The following is a 23,193-nucleotide window of genomic DNA, read 5'->3' on the forward strand; positions in this document are numbered from 1 at the left end:
AAAGTGGATTAATGGTTGCCAGGGAGTAGGGACAGCAGGAAATGGGGACCCCTTTAGGGATGATAAAATGTTCGGGAACTAGATACAGGTGGTGATTACACAGCATCATGAATGTACTAAATGTCCTTGTTCACTTCAAAATGGTTAGTTTTATGTTATGTGAATTTTACCTCAATTAAAAGAAATAAAGTAGAGTGAATGTTGAAGGAATAAAGAGTGAAAGAGGAGGTCAGAGTGATACTTGGGGAAAGGACTCTATCAGCTGGTTCTGACTTTGAAGATGTAGAGAGGTCAGAACCAAGCACTGAGGGCAGCCTTGAGAAATGGGAAAAGAGAAGCAACAAAACTTTCCCTGGAGCTTTCAAAAAACAACATGGTCCTACAATCACCTTGATTCTGGCTTAGTGAGAGCAAGCATTACTGAACTATAAAGTAATACATTTGTATTTTTCTAAGCTAAAAAAAGGCAACAAAATATCATGCATTGGCCCCACTGCTGAAAAGAACTTCAGAGGTCAGCCCAATTCTGATGAAAATAGGGCTATGGAAGATTATATTATTTTCCAAGGTCACATATCTAGTTGTCCTATATACTCAGAAACAGTGTTTCCTCCTGAAAATAAAAAGATAGGAGGAGAATAAACAATGAGTGAGGTTATTGTTCTAATTTTATGAGAATGGGAACAGAGTCAGTGAGATTAAATAATGTGACTAATATGTAACAGCTAGTACTGTGGGTTTTATTTTTTAGTTTTTTAAAACCAAAGTAATGCATGTACATGAACAATAATCAATCACATCATAGCCATTATAAGGGCTTATGATGGAAACCACCAATTCCCAATACTCCTATAGCCAGTCCTGCTTCATTGTGTTTACCATTTCCTCTTTTAACTGTCTGTTGTAATTTAAAATTTACGACATAATGCTACTATGTGTTAGTACCTAACAAATACTTACATAGTACTTTTTAAGTAGTTTCCAAAGACAGCTTACTGAATCTTCATAACAACTCTATAAGATAGGTACTCATATTTGCCCTACTTTATGGTTGGGAAAGTTCTGAAGCATGGAGTGGTAAGAATTACCCAACATAGCACAACTAGAAGGTGCTAGAGCTGGGGTTTGAACCCAGGCATTCTAACTTCAGATTACAGGCTCTTGACTACTACACCACACTGTTTACAGATGTCAGCTTTGTTTTATGAGAAAGTAACTGAATGTATTAGTCTGTTGTCACATTGCTATAAAGAACTGCCTGAGATGGTGTAATTTATAAAGAAATGAGGTTTAATTGACTTACAGTTCTGCATGGCTGGGGAGTCCTCAGGAAACTTACAATCAAGGCAGAAGGGGAAACAGGCACATCTTTACATGGCAGCAGGTGAGAGAGAGAGAGAGAGAGAGTGAGTACGAAGAACTGTCAAACACTTATAAAACCATCAGATCTCATGAAAGTTCACTCACTATCATGAGAACAGCCTGGGGGAAACCACCACATGATCCAGTCACCTCCCACCAGATCCCCCTCTCAACACGTGGGGATTACAGTTCTAGATGAGATTTGGGTAGGGGCACAGAGCCAAATGATATCATTCCACTCCTGGCCCCTCCCAAATCTCATGTCACTTTCACATTTCAAAACACAATCATGCCTTCCCAATAGTACCCCAAAGTCTTAACTTATTTCAGCATTAACCCAAAAGTTCAAGTCCAAAGTCTCATGTGAGACAAGGCAAGTTTCTTCCACTTAGAAGCCTGTAAAATCAAAAGTAAGTTAGCTACTTCCAAGATACAGTGGGGGTACAGGTATTGTATAAATGCTCCCATTCCAAATAGGTGAAATTGATCAAAACAAAGGGGCCATAGGCCCCATGCAAGTCTGAAACCCAGCAGGACAGTCATTAAATCTTAAAGCTCCGAAACAATCTCCTTTGATTCCATATCTCACATCCAGGACATGCTGATGCAAGGGGTGGGCTCCCACAGCCTTGGACAGCTCCTTCATAGTCTGGCATTGAGTGCCTGAGGCTTTTTCAGGTGCAGGGTGCAAGCTGTCAGTGGAGCTACCATTCTGGGGTGTGAAGGATGGTGGTCTTCTCACAGTTCTACTAGAAAGTGCCCCAGTGGGGACTCTGTGTGGGGGCTCAAACCACACACTTCCCTTTCACGCTGCCCTAGCAGAGGTTCTCCATGAGGGTTCCAACCCTGCAGCAGACTTCTGCCTGGACATCCAGATGTTTCCATACATCATCTGAAATCTAGGCAGAGGTTTCCAAACCTCTGTTCTTGAATTCTGTGTACTGGCAGGCCCAGCACTACATGGAAGCTACCAAGTCTTGGGGCTTGCACCTCTGACACTGTACCTCAGCCCCCTGTAGCCACAGCTGGAGCTGGAGGGGCTTGGACACAGGGCACGATGTCACAGGCCTGTACAGGGCAGTGCATCCCTTGGCCTGGTCCATGAAACCATTTTTTCTTTCTAGTCTTCCAGGGCTATGATGGGAGGGTCTGCTGCGAAGTTCTTGGAAATGCCCTGAGGACATTTGCCCCATTCTCTTGGCTATTAACATTTGGCTCCTCTTTACTTATGCAACTTTCTCCAGCTGGCTTAAATTCCTCCCCAGAAAATGGGTTTTTCTCTTCTACCACATGGTCAGGCTGCAACATTTCCAAACTTTTATGTTCTGCTTCCCTTTTGAACATAAGTTTCTCACCTTCATCTGAGGCTACCTCAGCCTGAACTTAATTGTCCATATCACTATCGGCATTTTGGTCAAAACAATTCAACAAGTCTCTAGGAAGTTCCAAATTTTCCCACATCTTTCTGTCTTCTTCTGGTCCCTTCAAACTTTTCCCGGGTCTGCCCATTACCCAGTTCCAAAGCTGCTTCCACATTTTCAAGTATCTTTCTAACAGTGCCCCAAACTCCCGGTACCAATTTCCTGTATTAGTCTGTTGCCATATTGCTATAACGAGCTACCAAAACTGGGTACTTTATAAAGAAAAGAGGTTTAATTGACTCACAGTTCCACATGGCTGGAGAGGTCTCACATGGTTGGAAAACTTACAATCATATCGGAAGGAGAAGCAGGCATGTCTTACATGGTGACAGGCAAGAGAGAAAGTGTGTGAAGGAGGAACTGTCAAACACTTATAAAACCATCAGATCTCATGAGAACTCACTAACATGAGAATAGCATGGTGGAAACCACCCCATGAGCCAATCACCTCCTCTCTGGTCCCTCTCTTAATGTGGGTATTACAGTGTGAGATGACATTTGGGTGGGGACACAGCCAAACCATATCACTGAGACTCAATGTGGTCAAGTAGCATGCCCAAGTTCATGGAAAGGCTGGAATTCGAGCCTAGTTGGGCTCCAAGACCCTGATATTTTCTGATAAATCTTCCTGCCTTAGAAGGCAGCTGCCCATTGGAACTATGGCTGGCTTAACCCTGCCGGGGATGAAAGAAACAGAAAGAGAGATGTGAGTAATCAAGCTTTCTAGCACATCAATTTTTAAAAAATGTTTTTTCGTATTAGGAAGACAGGCTTTGTAGGTATAACCTTTATAACATTTTCTTGGTATCATAAAAAATTAAAATCCTTTCTATTCTCACCTTAAAAAACAGTAGATTTTGGGCGGGGTGGGGGGAGGCAAGAATCTGTTTAGCTGCCATTTAACTAATGTGCTGTGGTTTCTTTGAAAGGCTGCTGCAGAACATGTTTTAGGCATTCTCTGTAGCTCAGATTAGAAGACCTAAATCCTAGATCTACGTTCACCTCATTTCACCATAATAGCTGCCTCTTTCTGAAAATATTGACTTGAGCATATTTCCCATACTGCCAGCTTTTCTTGTTCTAGATTAGAGATTTTCAAATGCCAACTGGAATCTTAGCATCCTTTGGTGGTCCTGCAAAATTGTCCATAGGGTTGGGGAAAAATGGAGAGGAAAGGTAGGTAAGCAAGGGATGAATAAATGAGCAGGTAGGGCACCATAGCCCCCTCACCCACCACCTAAGTCACAGAAGCCAACTTTGACACTAGGGATATTTCTACAATTTTTTTTTTGAGACACAATGCACCAGTGAGAAGCTCCCCCTCCCATATAGTAGGTATAGAATTATATACTCACTATATAGTGGGTAGAGCTGGAGGAATAGTGGTCAAAAAGGGAGTAAAACAAAAATACCACTTAGAATGATGAGAAAACAAGGTATATACATCTAAGGTATCTAAATGGGATTCTTTAGACAAGGAAAGATTCTGGAAACTGACCACCCATCAAGCTAGTAATGGGAAAACTTCACTTTAGCATGTGCATTCTGCGGTAAGGGAGGCAAGATTGGGCCAGTAAGCATTTAAGAGAGAGAAAGTTAGAAAAGAAAATGATTAAGTGGATTAAACAGAATAAAACCGAAGTCTTCCTTCTGGGGAAGTAGCTCCTTAATAATTGAATTCACTGCAGATTCAGACGTTGCAGGTGAAGTCAGAGAACACTCAGAGGAAATCCAAATTAAGTTCTGGCTGGGGTAATGAAAGCTGGAAGAACTAGACTGCCATCCTGAGGCCAAATGCTAGGAAATCATGACTGGAAAGTTACAGGACTTTTGTAGTCCAATATGGCATCTATTGTGGTATCTAAGTATCCTCATGTTTTTCTATTTCTCTAAACAGTAATTTTATAGAATTGTTCTTCAAAACTAAGGTGGATACTTGGTAAAAAGCATGCAAATGATACAGGGAAGTTTACACGATAAGTTAACAGTCTCTTTTAGCTCCCAAATTTCCCTTCCCTAGAGGAAATTATTATTTCTAGCTTATTGTACATCTTTAAAAAAAATTTTACTTTTTTTAAAACACCAGAGATCGATATGTACATCTTTTAAAAGAAGTTCTATGTACTTAACAATAATTTATGTGTGTATGTATTCCTTTGAAATCACTGATGATATCTATTGCTGTATATCTTGATTTCTTTTCAATTTAATAGTGGATCTTAGAGATTTATTTTTTTTCTTGATTGTATAGCCTTTATTAGATGAACGCATGGGAATTCATTTGGTCATTCCTGTACTAATGTATATTTACTTGGTTTTCGGTATTCTGCTACTGAAACAATGCTGCAGTAAATATTTTTGTCTATAAATCACTGTGTACATGGGTGTACCTATAGAAAAACATTCCTAGAGGTGGAAGTACTAAAAGGTATATGAATGTAAATTTGCCACGCGCAGAGTAAAATTACACTCTAGAAAAGTGAAGCTATTCTATCAGTCACGCTTGAGAATGTTCGATGCTCCACACTTTTGCCAACCTGAAGCATTTTCTGTATTCTTCACAATTTTCCTGGGTAACCAGGAAGACAATTTTAAACTGAAACATAGCTTGTTGTTAGCCCATTACGACCATCCCACAAGTGTTTATCAAGCACTTTGCCTTGGTGTTTTCAAAGGGTCTCTAAAGATGCATTACAAATCATTTCTTGTTTTTAGGATGCCTAAGTGCAGTTGTCAAGACTGTGAAACTGCCAAGGATGAAGAGAAGGCAGTGCCAGCTGAAACAGCGGAGAGGTTCGGGACAGTGATATGGAGATGCTCGTGGAGACTCTCATTTCTGGCCTGGAACTCAAATAATAAATGATGATTTATTCTTTATCATTCAGACAGTCTTGTGCACCTACTGCAAACCAGACCCCATGCTGAATACTGAAGCTCAAGGAGGGAGTAAGATGTATTTTCCTTAGTTGTTCATCTTTGACTTCTCTTACAGGAGAGAAGACTTGTCCTCCTGACAACAGCACAGTGCCTAGGTATATCTATATTTACTCTGTGTGTGTGAGAAGGAGATCAATATGTATAAATTCAGTAGTATGCACTGTTAATTTTTTTCTTTATTCATTAAAATTTTGTTTTACTTGTTTTTCTTTTCTGATAATATGGCTAAAGACTTAAGTCTTTCTTAATAGATAAAAATATCATTATGAGCAAATATTTCTGCTCAGCTCTGGTGCTTTTTTTTTTCTGCTACACATTCTATGGCACTCAAATCCCATTCTACTCATGAATCCTTTTGGATACCTGTAGTCACGATAGGCTCTGCCCCATACCTTATACAGACAGTCTTGTAATGTGATTGTCTTTCACTTGTGCTTCCCAACTGAGCTTTAACCTCTTTGGGGACAGAAAGTTGTTGAGGCCTTCACAATATTGTCTACCGAAGCAGACCCTTGATGGCAATGGTTTGTACTCCTACTGGGAGGCATCGGTAAATATTAGCTGAAGAATATCTTGCTTTTACTATGTTTTTAGCTTTTCTATATTTGCACCACTAGTATGCATGTAGTGGGTGCATAGAAAGTAGATACATTTCTTTGACTGTTATTTGAGATGCAGGACAGAGTCTCCAATGCCATTTTTTATAGCTTTTGATTTTTTTTTTTTCTGATCTCTGGTCTAGCCTTTCCAGCCTTCTGATAAATTACCTCCTCCTTCCCCCCAGCTTTCCCCTCAAGGAGAGGATACTTCCTTTAAGTTATGATGCTAATATATCTGTGCTAACTTCTGAAATTCAAGTTCACTGTTTTTTTCTCCCATCACATGTAGCCTGTCTATGTACATATGCCCATGGACATTACACTTAACAGACACAGACAAATTTCTTTTTGATCACTGTGACTTTCTGGGCTCATGTCTTCAGAGGTCATTTTCCTGAGAGCTTGTGACTAATTCAGAATACAGAGGAGCTCTTAGATATCTTCTCATACAAGAGAAGGAAGCAATTTGTGACCTAACCACAGGGTTAATGTCAGCTGGTCATAGTTTAGTGAGTTTAATTACTGGAATTTCTATATAATATCACCCCAAATGACATCTGGGATGGAATGAACATGAGATTCCTTTTGGGTGAGCAAAATAAAACAGGCCATGCAAAGCTCTTCTGCGTCTAATCCTTGCGCCGGATGCACTCGGGCTTCGGTGACATTTCTGGAACTGATTTGTACTTAGCCAAGATGCACTCTTTAATAAACTGCAAGATGAAATTGGCATTTGCTACTTTAACAAGGAAGCAAAATATATAGTCAAAAAGTGAGCATGAAAAATGCTTAAGTAAAAAGATCAAATAATTTTTCCTGTTCACCCACCTCATTCTCTTGGATAAATTAATACTTATTTTTGTCTCCAAGTAAATACTGGATCAAAATGGTAATGAAGTGAATTCATTTTCGCAAACATTGTGAATTGGACTAATTTCAAATTTGTTTTAATGAAGGCAAGTGTAAGCACTGACTGAATTGCAGGAAGCCCAATCTAGTACTGAAAGTGAGCTAACACCTTTAATTTCAAAGTGTGACCCATGAACCAGCTTCATAGCATCATCTGGAAGCTTCTTAGCAATGCTGAATTTTAACTCCTTTACACTGATCTCCTGAATTCAAATCTACATTTAGCAAGACCCCCAAGAGACATCTGTGCAAGTGAAAACTGGGAATTGCTGGCCCTTGATGTTGCATTTCTGTTAGGGTTTTCTCCCATAGAGTAACCAAAGAACCAGTCACCCGAAGGACATAAACTGAGGACCAGATTTGAGAGGTTTCCAGCCACACAGGGAGGAATGCACAGATGTATGCCGGATTCTGCGGTGCCAAACTGAACAGTTTGCCATTTGCTCTGACTGTTTTATTGCCCTGAAACTATGCACTCAGCTTCTTGTGAGGCTTCCAACACACAATGAAGCCACAGAAAAATAAATAATGTAAAGGTTTTCTAAGGCACGTGACAGCAGAAGGAATTTTTAGTGGGGCTCAGGTTGAGGTGGGGGTGGAGAGAGGAAGAAACGGAATTTGGACAATTCCTAAACACTTTCCAAATTTCATCACCTCGGCGGGTTGAAAAAGGAATTTGCATGTGATGGTTTTTAGAATTTGCCCTTAACAATTTCTGGTGGCGGGCCAGGCGCAGTCGCTCACGTCTGTAATCCCAGCACTTTGGGAGGCCAAGGCAGGTGGATTGCCTGAGGTCAGAAGTTCGAGACCAGCCTGCCCAACATAATGAAACCCCGTCTCTACAAAAAATACAAAAAATTAGCTGGGCTGTGGTGGCAGGTGGCTGTAATCCCAGCTACTTGGGAGGCTGAGGCAGGAGAATCGCTTGAACCAAAGAGGCGGAGGTTGCGGGGAGCCAAGATCATGCTATTGTACTCCAGCCTGGGTAGAAAGAGTGAAACTCCATCTTAAAAAAAAAAAAGTTTCTGATGGCTGAGGGGATGAGAGGGATGAGAGGATGAGAGTCTAAATATTTTGGGCAAAGGACTTTACACAGTGGTTGCTTTAGGCCCCAGGTCTTGTGTGCATTAGTGAGAAGTGAGTTGCATCTGCCATCTCCAATAAGATACATTTCAGCTAGCAGCTTCATCCCGCCATTCAGTATTTCATTTGGGCAGTAGACAGCTAAAATATTGGCCAATGAAGGAAAACAGATTTCCCAATGAATACTTCTACACCATGAATATATGAGATTAGAGGGATGCCTAAACTAATTCCAGGTCATTATATATTCTCCATCTCGAGCCTAATTATCTTTACTCTCACTCCTGGTTTATGGACAGAAATTTAAAGCCAGTACATTTTATCATCTGTATCATTTAGTCCCTTTTTGACTGAAGCATTGTAATATTCTCTTTAATTTTCATAAAAATGAATTTCACCTTTTATGACATTCAAAGACAATTATGGTGTCTTTATGAAAAATGATGTCACCGTGATACTAGCAATAACAATGTCCTAATGCCAATAAATGTATTAACCATATCAGTCATCTTTCAGCTTTTCTGGCTTTGCTTTGGAAACCGCAGAAAACCTCAAGGTTTTTGATTTGTGAACTCTGCAGAAGCAGTCACAGCACTTTATATCTTCCTTTGGTTGAATGCTCAGGAAATGGACCATAATTAAGTGACTATCCTGGTAACAGTCAGAGTTATTTGGATAATGCCTAAATCAGACTGGATTTTGCAGACTTTCATGTATGTGTGGTGGGGCAGGGATTGGGAAATGTATCCTCAGGTGCTATCTGGTCTGGACCCAGGGAAGCTGCTGCTGTTTTATTCCTTACTTTTAAAGTCTTGCTTTGGGAGTCATCCTCCGGAAAATAGCCTGCTGAGGCTTGGAATAGGCTAAATAATAGATTTGGGGGCTATGAATTTAGTACTATTTTTTTCTTTTTTGAGACAGAGTTTCCCTCTTGTCACCCAAGCTGGAGTGCAGTGGGATTACAGGTGCCCGCCACCATGCCTGGCTAATTTGTATTTTTAGTAGAGATGAGGTTTCACCATGTTAGGCAGGCTGGTCTTGTTCTACTGACCTTAGGTGATCTGCTTGCCTCAGCCTCTCAAAGTGTTGGGATTACAGGTGTGAGCCACTGCGCCCAGCTGAATTTAGTACTATTAATGAGTCAGTTTACAGGGTTGCTTCTGTGAATCAACATTTATGGAGGGCTTATGCTTAGGATATCAGAAACCCTGCAGGATATCAAAGATAAATAACACAAAGCTTTCTTTGAGGAGCTTATATGTATTTTTTGGTTGGGGAGAGTAAGTTTTCAGACAGGATGTAATTAGAAAAAAAGCAAAAATGTAGAGTTTATACTCGCAGTTAGCATAGAGCCTGTTTTGGGGGATCGTAGCATACTACAGCTTATCTAGTTGTGATTTTAATCTCAGAAACCAAGGGCATTGGATCCAGACCCTCAAAACCAGGCGTCCCCAAACTTTTTACACAGGGGGCCAGTTCACTGTCCCTCAGACTGTTGGAGGGCCGCCACATACTGGGTCCTTTTACTGACCACCAGTGAAAGAGGTGCCCCTTCCTGAAGTGCAGCGGGGAGCCGGATAAATGGCCTCAGGTGGCTGCATGCGGCCCACGGGCCATAGTTTGGGGACGCCTGCTCAAAACTGTCGACTTTCAGAGACAGGAAGCCAGCATGGGCTTCGTTGGTCAGGAGAAGCTTCCAGCAGAAAGAGAACTTGAGCGGGTTTGTGAAGATGACTGGCAGGCATGTGACTAAAGAGACACTGAGGAAGTCACCGACACCAGGCAGTCGGAATAATCACAGAAGTGAGAGGAGCCTGGCATGTATCTGGAAAAGTGAGAGATACTCCTGACTGGAATACCACACAGGTGACAGCGGTGATAGCTAAAGATAGGGTCAGATTTCAGAATCACTTGACTATAAAACAGGGGTATTTTAGCTCAATCCTATAAGCTCTGACACCCAGACAATTTTCTCCTAGAGAAAGATAATACAGATAAGACTGTGACGCGTGCCCGTGAGCTACTCAGAGATTTGCGCAATTCTCCGTATCTTCCATTTGTAATTCTCTTCATCCTGCCCTGCCGCCACCCCCACCACCCTCGGTTGCAAATGGTGGATTGAAATCCAAGTAAATGAGATATCTCAAAAAAACGGTAGATAGAATCCATAGTTACATTATATGAAAAGGTAAGCTCAAAAATTTCAGTATGTTTTTTAGTTCTGCAATTATTTTAGTCAGTAAGTATGGATGAGGCAACTTGATGTTACAGGCTATAGGGTAAACTAAGTCAGATGGAGACATTACCCTTGAGAAGCTTACATTCTTTGGGGAGATCTGACTCATCAACTAGTAGTTAGCGTATAGTGTTGGAAGAACTGTTATGATGAAAGTTTAGGATGTGCTGTGAGCTTTGTGCGGGGACTGTCATTAGGACTGGCCTTGACAACTGACGTCTATCCAAAGGAGGTGACATTTAGATAGAAGACTGAAGGAGGTCGTGGTCTTACCGGAGTGAAGAGCCTGGTCTAGGAGTGCTTCAGGCAGAGGGTATCCGTGCACACGAAGGCCAAGAATTCACCATTGTTTTGGGGGCTGCTGTGGTAAGCAACAGAGTCAGTCTGGAAGTAAGCCTAGTAAAATCCACAACACGGTTTATTCATTGGGCAAATGGCTGAGTACACACCGGAGGCTGTTTGTCCTTATTAGGGGATGTTATTCTCTGCAAAAGGGTGATGGAGAATCCAGTAGTGAGGCCTGGAAACCAGAGGCCAAATTCGTCACCTTTTTAGATGTGCCCACCAGTCCCCAGAGGACGTGTCACAGCGGATGATTCTTGTTCAATCAGCCAACAATCTGTTTTGGGAGAGAAAGCCAAAACATCCCCAGGGGGGTCGACTGCTTCCCTGACGGGTGTCAGCGGGTTGACAGAGCACAAGCGTTGCTTCCACAGCAAATACTGAGCGTGTTTTTCAGAGAAAAGGTTTATCTTTGGGGTATAATCATTTGGCCTTCTTAATAGACGTCTGAAGCAGATCAAGCCTTGAAAAACAGGGCTCTCTCTTCCTTTTAGCAGAGCTTGAACAAAAGGAAACTTAAAATCAATTAGAGAGAAAGAGAAAAACCTGTTTCTATCCTTTTGAAGACAAAGGATGTAACACAACTGGTTAAAATTCAAGGGGAATCAGATCCTCCTGGGCGGTGGGGGAGATTCTGCTGCAGGTCGGCGGAGCCCGGGCTTCAAACGCAGGCTCGTGCTGCCATCTGGTGGCGGGAAGGCGCCCTCCGCTTCAGAACTAGCTGCAAATTCCAAGCTGCTGTGCCTCTCATGGCTCCATCCGCAAGTGCATTAAACAAACGGGAGCCAGAGAATCCAATACGGAATTTAACAATGTGGCCTGCCACATTGTTAAATTAATTTCTCTACCGACAGCATTACCTTCTCCATCCTCCTTCTTTTGCAAAAGACAAAATTTCATCGTTTCAGCGGCCTACCTGGGAACCAGCTCAGCTTTGATGGAACCACGATTTGACCTTTTAAAGCATGTTGGAGGGTGACAGTATGGACCATTAGCCTTATTCTTCTCCTAAAGAAAGGTTCTGGTTTTTCTAGTGGAGGAGGCTTCCGAGGGTAGTTTTTACAATCTGGCTGGAGGAAATGCTGAGGTGCTCTCTGACATCAGGGAAGAATATTTCCATCTTTCTCCTCACTAGGCTTCCATTTCATTGTCCCCTCCTATATTTGAAAGATTTTTAATGATCCAACAAATTACCTTTAAAAAAAACACTGAATTTATTGTTTATTTGGTATTCATCAAAGAGACCCCTAACTGTCAATTTCAGTTTCTGGAAACTAAGAAATGACAAACACAGCCAGCCTGGGTTAATATCATTCCAGCCCAAAGCAAAGAAGTTAGATGTCTCAGCAGCTTGTGCTGCCTTCTGGTGGATAAACAGGCAGTGTGTATTAGGCTTTGGAAATACCGAACAGAGGCCGTGGCTCCCACTCCCATAATTGAAGAGCCAACTTGGAGTCCCTGACCTACATGGGCTGACTCCAGGTGATGGCAGGGTAAAAACCTGACATATACTTTGCTCACAGCAGCAGTCCTTTGAAAGCACGGCCAATGCAGAGCTGTGAGACTGGTAAACATCTGTGTGCAAGGCCATCTGTTTGTTTAACATTTGGACACTCGCGTGAACCTGAACTTCCTGGCCTCTTCAGACCAGCCGATGGCTCCTCGGAACTCTGGCATGATCTCTTTCTGCCTCTGGTTCTTTATCCTTTTTCAAGGAGAGCCTGGGCAGGCTGGTGGGTTTTTTTCCCCCCTTCTTTCTTTTCTTTTCTTTTTTTTTTTTTTTAAAGCTGACAGAAGAAAATAATCCATAGAATTAAAGCTGGCTTATGCTGAGCTGTCAACATCCCTGTGACAGATGATGGTATATGAGGAAGTCTTAGGAAATCAGCAGAGGGAAAAGAAACACATTTTCTCAAGTCACAAAAGGCAGGATCAGAGGGGGAGGTTGTGAAGGTTTCTCCCCAAACCCCGCTTGAGGCTGGGCATGTTGAGAGAGAAATACAAGAAGATGTAATTTTAGACCTAAGCCTGGCAGTTTACTGTTGGCTTTGGGGCTGATGCTGGAGCTAGCTGGGCTGATGCTGCTCAGAATTAGAGGGGTGGACCCCCTCCACCGCCACGGACAATTTGATAAGTCTTCCACTAATTCCCTGAATAGCTTTCTTATCATTAGGATCACTCCTGTGTGCTTCTCATCGCCTTCTCCAATGCCCAGATAATTCCAAACATGTTGTTAGGGAAGGATACAAGTTAAGCCCTCAGTACAAATATGACAGACAGGCTACACCTGACACAGAGTAGACGGTCAGGAATTACTTAACTTAGTAAATAAAGAATAGATGCAAGAATGAGTGATGAGACAAATAATTAACTAAATAAGTAAATAAGGCAAGGGAACTAAGATTTATTGAATGCTTGATCAGACGTCTTTTGTTCAACCCAAGTTATCTCAATAAAAATGGGGCTATTCTAACAATCTCCTCAGAGACATAGAATCAGAATGGAAGGCTCAGGAACTAAGAAAAAGCTGTGTCCTTCTCTCAAGGTCCTTCTCTTTCTCAGCATGCCAGCTTTGTCTGCCTCTTTCTATAGCTGTCTTTCTTAATTTCCACTCTACGCATTTCCTGCCTGCTCATAAATTATGCCTGCCCATGACTTTAGTTTGCCATTGCGCCAGAGCAGCCATTAGCTTCCTTTTACTTTTTCCTCTGTTATTAACTATTTCAGCCCCTCCTGTTTCTCACTTTATAATAAATTCCAAAGAGAAGTATTCTATTGGCTCAGCTTGCTAATTTGTTTGTTTGATTTTGACCCAGACCAGCCCGTCGTGGTTGCTGACTAGTTTATGGATTGTCTGCTTTTGGCTCAGGTGACTACCTTGGTCTAGTCACTGTGGATGAGTGGGAGGTGGGATCTCAGATCACGGGAATGGCAATTAGGCTAAAAAGCATTAGCGGGAACTACACAGCGAGTTTTCCTTTGGAAGGGGTGTGGGTGGAAGGCTACTGTAATCACATCTGGCAACCTTGGTAAAAGTATTCTCCCACAAATTCTCTTACATAATCTTCAAATGATATCGTGAGGGTGACAGCATTGTTTTTGTTTTGTAGATGGGGAAACCAAGGCTCAGCTAGTTGAAAAAACATGCTTGAGACTACAAGGCCATTGCCTGACAGGTCCTGGATTTGATTTAAAGCTCAAGCTCTATCCCTAACTCTTCCTCCAAACTAGAAGGAATGGAATGTACATCATCTTTGCAAAAATGCTTTTGGGTCCGACCTAGTAGGAGGTTCAGGGGCTGAGAACTCCTCCGAGGATTATTATTGAATACAGTTTCGAGGTGACTGATATCAACTCCCAAGTCCAATATGTGAGGTGACCTTGGAAAGGACTATGTATAGTCCTTTGTTACGTTTACAGCTGAGAAGTAAAACAGGTCAGAATAGGAGAGTGGATCTTCTGGCCACATATCTTTAGGGATCATTTTGTCAGAGGCGTTTGAACCAGAGCAACTTCATCTTAAATAGGAGCTGGTTAAAATAAGGCTGAAACCTACTGGGCTGCGTTCCCAGACAGGCATTCTAAGTCACAGGATGAGACAGGAGGTCGGCACAAGACACAGGTCAAAATGACCTTGCTGATAAAACAGGTTGCAGTAAAGAAGCCTGCCAAAACCCACCCAAACCAAGACGGTTATGTGAGTGACCTCCGGTAGTCCTCGCTGCTGCACTCCCTCCAGTGCTTTGACAGTTTACAAATGCCATGGCAACATCAGGAAGTTTTTCTGCAGGATCTAAAAAGAGAAAGTATGAATAATCCAGCCCTTGTTTAGCACATAATCAAGAAATAACCATAAAAATGGGCAAGCGGCAGCCCTTGGGGCTGCTCTGTGGATGGAGTAGCCATTCTTTTTTGCCTTCATTTTCCTGTACTTCTTGCTTTCACTTTACAGATTTGCCTTGAATTCTTTCTTGCATGAGATCCAAGAACTCTCTCTTGGGGTCTGGATAGAGACCCCTTTCCAGTAACAATTTGACCATTGTAGAATTCTGTGCCAAGGACGGTCACATGGTATGTGTTCAGTGGGACTGACCAGGCTGGAAAGAGTTGAATGTGTTCATCAGATTTGAGCTTAGGAGGCCAGTGACCCAATGATTGTTGGAAGAAGGATTGATGGGCTGGCAGGTAGCAGACGGTGGGGCAGGAAAGAGGCCTAGAATAACATCAAGATATGTTCTCTCCTTATACTCCCCTTGTATATCCCTCACATTTTATTTCAAGTGCTTTAATTGCCATAATTGTTCAAAAATGCATCTTATGTACCTATCATGATAAGCAATTTATGCTTCCCATCCTTTGGTTGAATTGCTTCATTTATCACTAGATTCTGCTGATTACAATCATTTTCAATGTCTTTAAAACAGTCTGACTCTATTTTTCCTAATTTTCTTTCTGTGTCTAATTTGACAGGATGGCTCAAAATATTGTAGATATTTGAACAAAAATGCTGACTATTGTGGTCCCATAGCCTGGATAAGTGCCTGGCATGAGTGCTCAACAGGTATTTGTTGAAGGAATGAATACAGTGTCTTAGGCCTAAAAACATAACATTCATTGCCAAAAATAAGACTTTTTGTTATTCTAAGATCATTACCCTTGCAACATTCCCGATGGATTTAAAAAAAAAACCTCAATTCTATTTCTTTGTACAGGATGAGTATGAGCACAGCAGAAAGAGAAATGTATCTTGATTTACAATGTGCTGTCTTCACTGATGATAGTTCAATTTCTACCAATGTTGGCATTAATGAAAATTCAGAAAGGGAGTTTTCAGAAGCGTATATCTTAATTTAAAAGACTGAAGATTTCTAGTATCATATATTGTAACTGCATAGCACTCAGAATTGGTGAAATAATATTAAAATTAGGGCTTTGGAAACTAGAAGTCACTAAGTGAATGTAAGGTATTAACAATGTCAATGATAATGACAACTTCAAGTAGGGAGACTAGGGGGGTATGTGGGACTTTGAGTTCCTCAAGTTAAACTATAGAGAGCTGTATTTTTATTCTGTCTACTCAGCACTGGCCTTTAATCATGTTCTAGTTACCCTTGTGGTCACTACATGATGTTACCCACATGCCAACCACCAGTAACTTAGATAATTCCCCCAATAACCCTATGAATTAGGTGTATACATAGTTACAGAAACATATGAAGCCATTATTTAACTTTACTAAGGTAGCAAATGGTATATTCTATTGCCTCTCCAATGCTAGGTGATGATACATCACCATCTGGGTCATGATACTGTTTGAATACACTCTGTAGTCAAGCCTTTAAAAGGCTCCTTTTTCAATCCAAGGAGGTCTCAGCTGCAATCATTGCAGTTTAGAGGCTGCAAAGTTCCCCTCATCACTTTCAGAGCCCTCAAGAATACATCAGTCATTTGGAAGCTTTGAAAATGTTTTTACAAACTGCCATCTTCTTTACCTACCGCCTATGTGTGTTCCCAAGTGGGCACTGTGCCCTTCTCCTTCTGAAAACACCAAATAAATCCTTTGAATCGCTTTCTGAAATGATAGGTCTCTTTATCAGAATAGCCAAGAGCCCCTTGGCCCTATTAGAAAATGGCTTTTCCAAAAGTAAGAGCTGATATATAGCTGCTCACGAGAACGGCCCACCGTGATTAAGAAGAGCGAGTCCATTGTCACTCACAGAGGTGGCACCGAGTGGCAGTCCCCACAAGCTGCCTCTCCACTCTGAAAAACAATCTTCCTGATATATAGGGATGCCTCATCTGGGATCTATTTTAAAGTGTTTAAAGTGACCTGGGTATGTGTCTTTCTTTCTGGCACTGTATTTTTTTCATTCAGTATTTCTGAACTGAAAAAGAGTGAAAATGTCAGGACCTTGCACAAATTGTACTGAGTCGGCCCTTGGAAGGCAACAGCATGCTCTCTTCCACATCATTACTTTTTATTACACTCTCTGCCACATCTCTGCAAAGGAGGGAGATGGGAGGCACGGTGTGTGACTTGTCCCCTGACTGAACGAGTCTGTGGCTTGGCCCTGCTTGATCACGTCTGGTGTTTTCATCATCCGCTCAAACACTCGAGCAGGTTCAGTGATGGATTTGCTCTCCACAGAGCAGCAGCCTTGGTGGCGGCTCGCAGTCCTGTAAGCGCTGGATTGCAATTAATCATGCAAATGAGGGGGAGTAAGAGCTTGGATTAATGGAAACCCATTTCAGGGTTCGTATTCACTATTGATTTCTTTCTCTTTTTTTTTTTTTTTTTGAGACAGTTTCACTCTGTTGCCCAGGCTGCAGTGCAGTGGTGCGATCTCAGCTCACTGTAACCTCTGCCTCTTGAATTCAAGTGATTACCTGCCACAGCTTCTGGAGTAGCTGGGATTACAGGTGAGCACCACCATGCTCAGCTTGTTTTCATATTTTTAGTAGAGATGGGTTTCACCATGTTGTCCAGGCTGGTGTCAAACTCCTAACCTCAGGTGATCCGCCCTGCTCAGCCTCCCAAAGTGCTGGGATTACAGGCATGAGCCACCATGCCCAGCTAATTTTTGTATTTTTAGTAGAGATAGGGTTTCACCATGTTGGCCAGGACAGTCTTGAATTCCCGATCTCAAGTGATCCACCCAACTACGCCTCCCAAAGTGCTGAGATTACAGATATGAGCCACTGCGCCTGGCTGCCTACTGATTTCTTACGAGAGGAATTAAGAAGGAGCAGAACAGTGATTTGACTTTTTATCTGCTTTCCACTCACTCTTAAAAATGCAAATGAAGTCACAGATCCAAGAGCAAAGTAGAAAGAACAGTGGAGAAGAGGAAAGGGGTTGAGGGGTCACTGAGAGATACAGGTTCTGGTCAACCCTTGCCAACAGGTTGTGGCATGCCCTTGAATGAGCCGGCTACATTAATTCCTCAGTCTCTTCTCTGTGAAATGGAGCTAATGTTACTGATAAACTGTTTTCTGGTAACCACTTGTGGTAGATGAAAGATTCTGAGAAGAGATGTCATATTCTGGCCAAATATGAGTCTCGAAGTGGTCAGAGTATAATCTAAAAAGATAATTGGTTTAAAAGTAGAGACAGGAAGAGAAAAAAATGGGCTAGGAGTTCTGGAATGAAAATGGAACCAAGAGAAAGGTTCAGATTAGGAAGTTACTTGGTTCCTATAGTTTTATTATTTTGTTAAGATTGTACAGACTCATTGGCCAGTTGTCCTCTAGGGAGTGTGTTTGAAATTTATGGGGCCATTTTGGTTATTACAATGATGAGGATGAGAACAGAGATGCTAGAAGCCCTTTGATGTGTGAGACAGGATATGTGCCCCCTCTAAAACTCCTGTTGAAATGTGATTATCCATGCTGGAGGTGAGGCCTCATGGGAGGTGCTTGGCTCATAGGCATAGATCCCTCAGGAATGGCTTGGTGTCCATTTCATGATGATGGGTGGATTCTTGCTGTGGTAAGTCAAGTGAGAGCTAGTTGTTTAAAGAGCCTGGCACCTCCCCACTCTGTCTTGCTCCCTCTCTTGCCATGTGACACACTGGCTCCCTTTGGTCATGATTGTAAGCCTCCTAAAGCCTCACCAGAAGCACATACCAGCACTATGGTTTGCGTACAGTCTGCAGAGCCAAAAAAGCCTCTTATTTAGCCCAGGGTGGATTGCAATGGCGCGCCTCACTGCAACTTCCACCTCTTGGGTTTAAGCAATTCTCCTGCCTCAGCCTCCCAACTAGCTGGGATTACAGGTGTGCGCCACCACACCTGGCTAATTTTTGTATTATTAGTAGAGACTGGGTTTCACCATGTTGGCCAGGCTGATCTCGAACTTCTGACCTCAGGTGATCCACCTGCCTTGGCCTCCCAAAATGCTAGGATTACAGGCATGAGTCACCATGCCTGGGCAAGCCTCTTTTCTTAGTAAGTTACCTAACCTCAGGTATTCCTTTATTCTTCAGCAATGCAAATGCAAATGGACTAACACAATCTGTATCTATGCATTTATTAGATGAAAAAGCATATTTACCATTATCTAGATCTGGGAATGAACTATGTTTTATATCAGCACGATATATTTTTTGGGTACAGTTTTAACATAGTATACGGATTTTTCTTTCTTTTTGTTTTGTTTTGTTTTGTTTTACTATAAATCATCCAGATATTTTAGTACCATTTATTCCAAAATTTGGTTGCCTATGGCAATTTTCCAAAACCTTCTCTGTACTTCAGCACATCGTTGTCTCTACACCAGTCTTCTTACCCTCCACGTTTTTTAAATAAAAATATATTTTACTGCATTTTAGGTTCTTGGGTACATGTGCAGAACATGCAGAATTGTTACATAGGTACATACATGGCAATGAGGTTTGCTGCCTCCATCCCTTCACATATATCTGGCATTTCTCCCCATGTTATCCCTCCCCAACTCCCTACCCACTTCTGTCCCTCCCCTAATCCCCCTCAACAGACCCCAGTGTGTGATGCTCCCCTCCCTGTGTCCATGTGTTCTCGTTATTCAACACCCACCTATGAGTGATAACATGTGGTATTTGATTTTTCTGTTCTTGTGTCAGTTTGCTGAGAATGATGGTTTCCAGATTCATCCATGTCCTACAAAGGACACAAATTCATCTTTTTTTATGGCTGCATAGTATTCCATGGTGTATATGTGCTACATTTTCCCTGTCCAGTCTCTCATCAATGCCTATTTGGGTTGGTTCCAGGTCTTTGCTATTGTAAACAGTGCCACAATGAACATACGTGTGCATGTGTCTTTATAACAGAATGATTTATAATCCTTTGAATATATGCCCACTAATGGGATTGCTGAGTCAAATGGAATTTCTATTTCTAGGTCCTTGAGGAATCACCACACTGTCTTCCACAATGATTGAATTAATTTACACTCCCATCAACAGTGTAAAAGTGTTCCTATTTCTCCACATCCTCTCCAGCATCTGTTGTCTCCAGATTTTTTAATGATTGCCATTCTAACTGGCATGAAATGGTATCTCAATGTGGTTTTGATTTGCATTTCTCTAATGACCAGTGATGATGAGCATTTTTTCATATGTTTGTTGGCTTCATATATGTCTTCTTTTCAAAAGTATCTGTTCATGTCCTTCACCCACTTTTGAATGGGTTTGTTTGTTTTTTTTTCTTATAAATCTGTTTTATTTCTTTGTAGATTCTGGATATTAGCCCTTTGTCAGATGGGTAGATTGCAAAAAATTTTTCCCATTCTGTTGGTTACCAGTTCACTCTGATGATTGTTTCTTTTGCTGTGCAGAAGCTGTGGAGTTTGATTAGATCCCATTTGTCTATTTTGGCTTTTGTTGCCAATGCTTTTGGTGTTTTAGTCATGAAGTCCTTGCCTATGCCTATGTCCTGAATGGTTTTGGCTAGGTTTTCTTCTAGGCTTTTTATGGTGTTAGGTCTTATGTTTAAATCTTTAATTCATCTGGAGTTAATTTTAGTGTAAGGTGTCAGGAAGGGGTCCAGTTTCTGCTTTCTGCACATGGTTAGCGAGTTTTCCCAACACCATTTATTAAACAGGGAATCCTTTCCCCATTGCTTGTTTTTGTCAGGTTTGTCAAAGATCAGATGGTTGTAGATGTGTGGCATTACTTCCAAGACCTCTGTTCTGTTCCATTGGTCTATATCTCTGTTTTGGTACCAGTACCATGCTGTTTTGATTACTGTAGCCTTGTAGTATAGTTTGAAGTACAGTAGTGTGATGCCTCCCGCTTTGTTCTTTTTGCTTAGAATTGACTTGGCTATTCAGGCTCTCTTTTGGTTCCATATGAAGTTTAAGGTGTTTTTTTCCAGTTCTGTGAAGAGGGTCACAGGTAGCCTGATGGGGATAGCGCTGAAAGTAGAAATTACTTTGGCCATTTTCACAATATTGATTTATCCTAACCATGAGCATGGAATGTTTCTCTATCTGTTTGTGTCCTCTTTGATTTCACTGAGCAGTGGTTTGTAGTTCTCCTTGAAGAGGTCCTTTACATCCTTTGTTAGTTGTATTCCTAGGTATTTTACTCTCTTTGTAGCAATTGTGAATGGCAGTTCATTCTTGATTTGACTCTCTTTAAGTCTGTTATTGGTGTATAGGAATGCTTGTGATTTTTGCACATTGATTTTGTATCCTGAGACTTTGCTGAAGTTGCTTATCAGCTTAAGGAGATTTTGGGCTGAGACGATGGGACAATTTGACTTCCTCCTTTCCTAATTGAATACTGTTTATTTCTTTTTCTTGCCTGATTGCTCTGGCTAGAACTTCCAAACTATATTGAATAGGAGTGGTGAGAGAGGGCATCCTTGTCTAGTGCTGGATTTCAAAGGGAATGCTTCCAGTTTTTGCCCATTAAGTATGATATTGGCTGTGGGTTTATCATAAATAGCTTTTATTATTTTGAGATATGTTCTGTTGGTACCAAGTTTATTGAGGGTTTTTAGCATAAATCACTGTTGAATTTTGTCAAAGGCCTTCTCTGCATCAATTCAGATAATCATGTTGTTTTTGTCTTTGGTTCCATTTATGTGGTGAATTATATTTATAGACTTGCATATGTTGAACCAGCCTTGCATCCCTGGGATGAAGCCTACTTGATAGTGATGGATAAGCTTTTTGATGTGCTGTTGCAATTGGTTTGCCAGTATTTTATAGAAGATTTTTTCATCTATGTTCATCATGGATATTGGCCTGAAGTTTTCTTGTTGAGTCCCTGCCGGGTTTTGGTATCAGGATGATGTTGCTCTCATAAAATGATTTGGGAAGGATTCCCTCTTTTTGGATTATTTGGAATAGTTTCAGAAGGAGTGTTACCAGCTCTTTTTTGTATGTCTAGTAGAATTCAGCTGTGAACCTATCTAGACCTGGGATTTTTTTTTTTGTTGGTAGGCTATTAATTGAATTTTCTAAGAATGCAACCACTGCATACATGGAGAGAACATCATATTTTTATCTTGCTCAGAACATCATCAGAATTTGTTCATTTCAGAGCATTATATTACCAATAGCAACACCACTCCTGGTGCATTAGCTGCTAATTTTATAGAGTCATGGGTCAACTGGATTGTAACCTTGGGATTCTACATAAAGGCACAAACTTATGCTTATTTCATTTACTCTCCCAGTGTTATCACCTCCAACTCGTACTTTCTGAATTGCATATGATTTTACTATAAATTACTTTTTTATTTCTCCTTCATATTATAGTTAAGCCATTTTTATTCTTAAAAACATGAGATTTTATTGTCTCTGAATTTCATTTCAAGGTAATGTAAGTATGTGAAGTCTCTTTTCTTGGTGGTCAGTTGTGCTTAGTAGTGGTTTTCCTCATTTACTAAGATTTTTCTCCCTAGAGGGATCCTTATTTTTTTCGTGTAATCTGGCTTCCACCCATTCTCAGATCAATTCAGAGAAACATGTCTGCATGTACATGTATTTAAACCCCACTTAAAGACTTAGTTTCAAGTCTTCTCTGTGTCTCATGCAAATAGATGATGCTGACAGAAAAGAGAGACTGTGTTGTTCAGAACCATAGCCTGGGATGGATCTGTCTGGAGGGAAGAACATATCCTGGGATGTCTGAGCCCAATCCCCAGCCCAGCTATCATAGGAACCTCTAATACAATAGTCTCTATTAGCCCCACTGAACAAATGGGAACAGTGCGGCTCTGACAAGCAAATCATGGTAAACTGAGACTGAATTCTACTCTGTCTGAAGCCAAATTTGCTGCATTCTCTCTACCACAACCCCGACCCTCCCATATGAAGGCAATGCATGCATAGTGCTTCATACAGCAGCAAATTAATGGTAAGAGCAACTGAAGTAATTATTGACACCGGCATGCATGGATTTTTAATTTTTTTTTTGAAATGAACTTGAAAACTACCAGCATATTTGATCCTTCCTATAACTTGGAGAAGGCCAAACAAGTATCCATACTCACACTAGAGAGAATAACGAGGTGTTTTTAGAGTTATGAAAGTCAGCACTCAGTGTAGATTCACAACTAGAACCCAAGCCTTTGAATTAACTCTAATCTAAGTTCTTTCCATTATGTTGCACTCATGATTTCATTATAGATATGTGAGAATATTTCACAAGAAATAATAGCTATTAGGCACTGATCACACGATAAATGTGCTGCAAAATTTTTTTTTTTTTTTTTTTTTTTTTTTTTTTTTTTTTTTTTTTTTGAGACAGGGCCTTACTTTGTCTCCCAGGCTGGAGTGCACTGGTGCAAATATGGCTGACTGCAGCCTTGA

General features: G+C 41.2%; 1 long non-coding RNA gene across 1 annotated transcript in view; it reads right to left on the reverse strand.

Annotated features, from left to right (window-relative positions):
* Nucleotides 1-1,062: 1,062 nt before the first annotated feature.
* The window catches only part of LOC141581487 (uncharacterized), a 474,675-nt gene continuing 452,544 nt past the window's right edge, over nucleotides 1,063-23,193 (reverse strand). The window contains exon 9 of the long non-coding RNA XR_012514157.1: nucleotides 1,063-1,368. This is a non-coding gene — a long non-coding RNA (uncharacterized LOC141581487). The remainder of the gene's footprint in view (nucleotides 1,369-23,193) is intronic.

This window comes from Saimiri boliviensis, chromosome 15, assembly GCF_048565385.1.
Source record: "Saimiri boliviensis isolate mSaiBol1 chromosome 15, mSaiBol1.pri, whole genome shotgun sequence".
Taxonomy (NCBI): Eukaryota; Metazoa; Chordata; class Mammalia; order Primates; family Cebidae; genus Saimiri; species Saimiri boliviensis.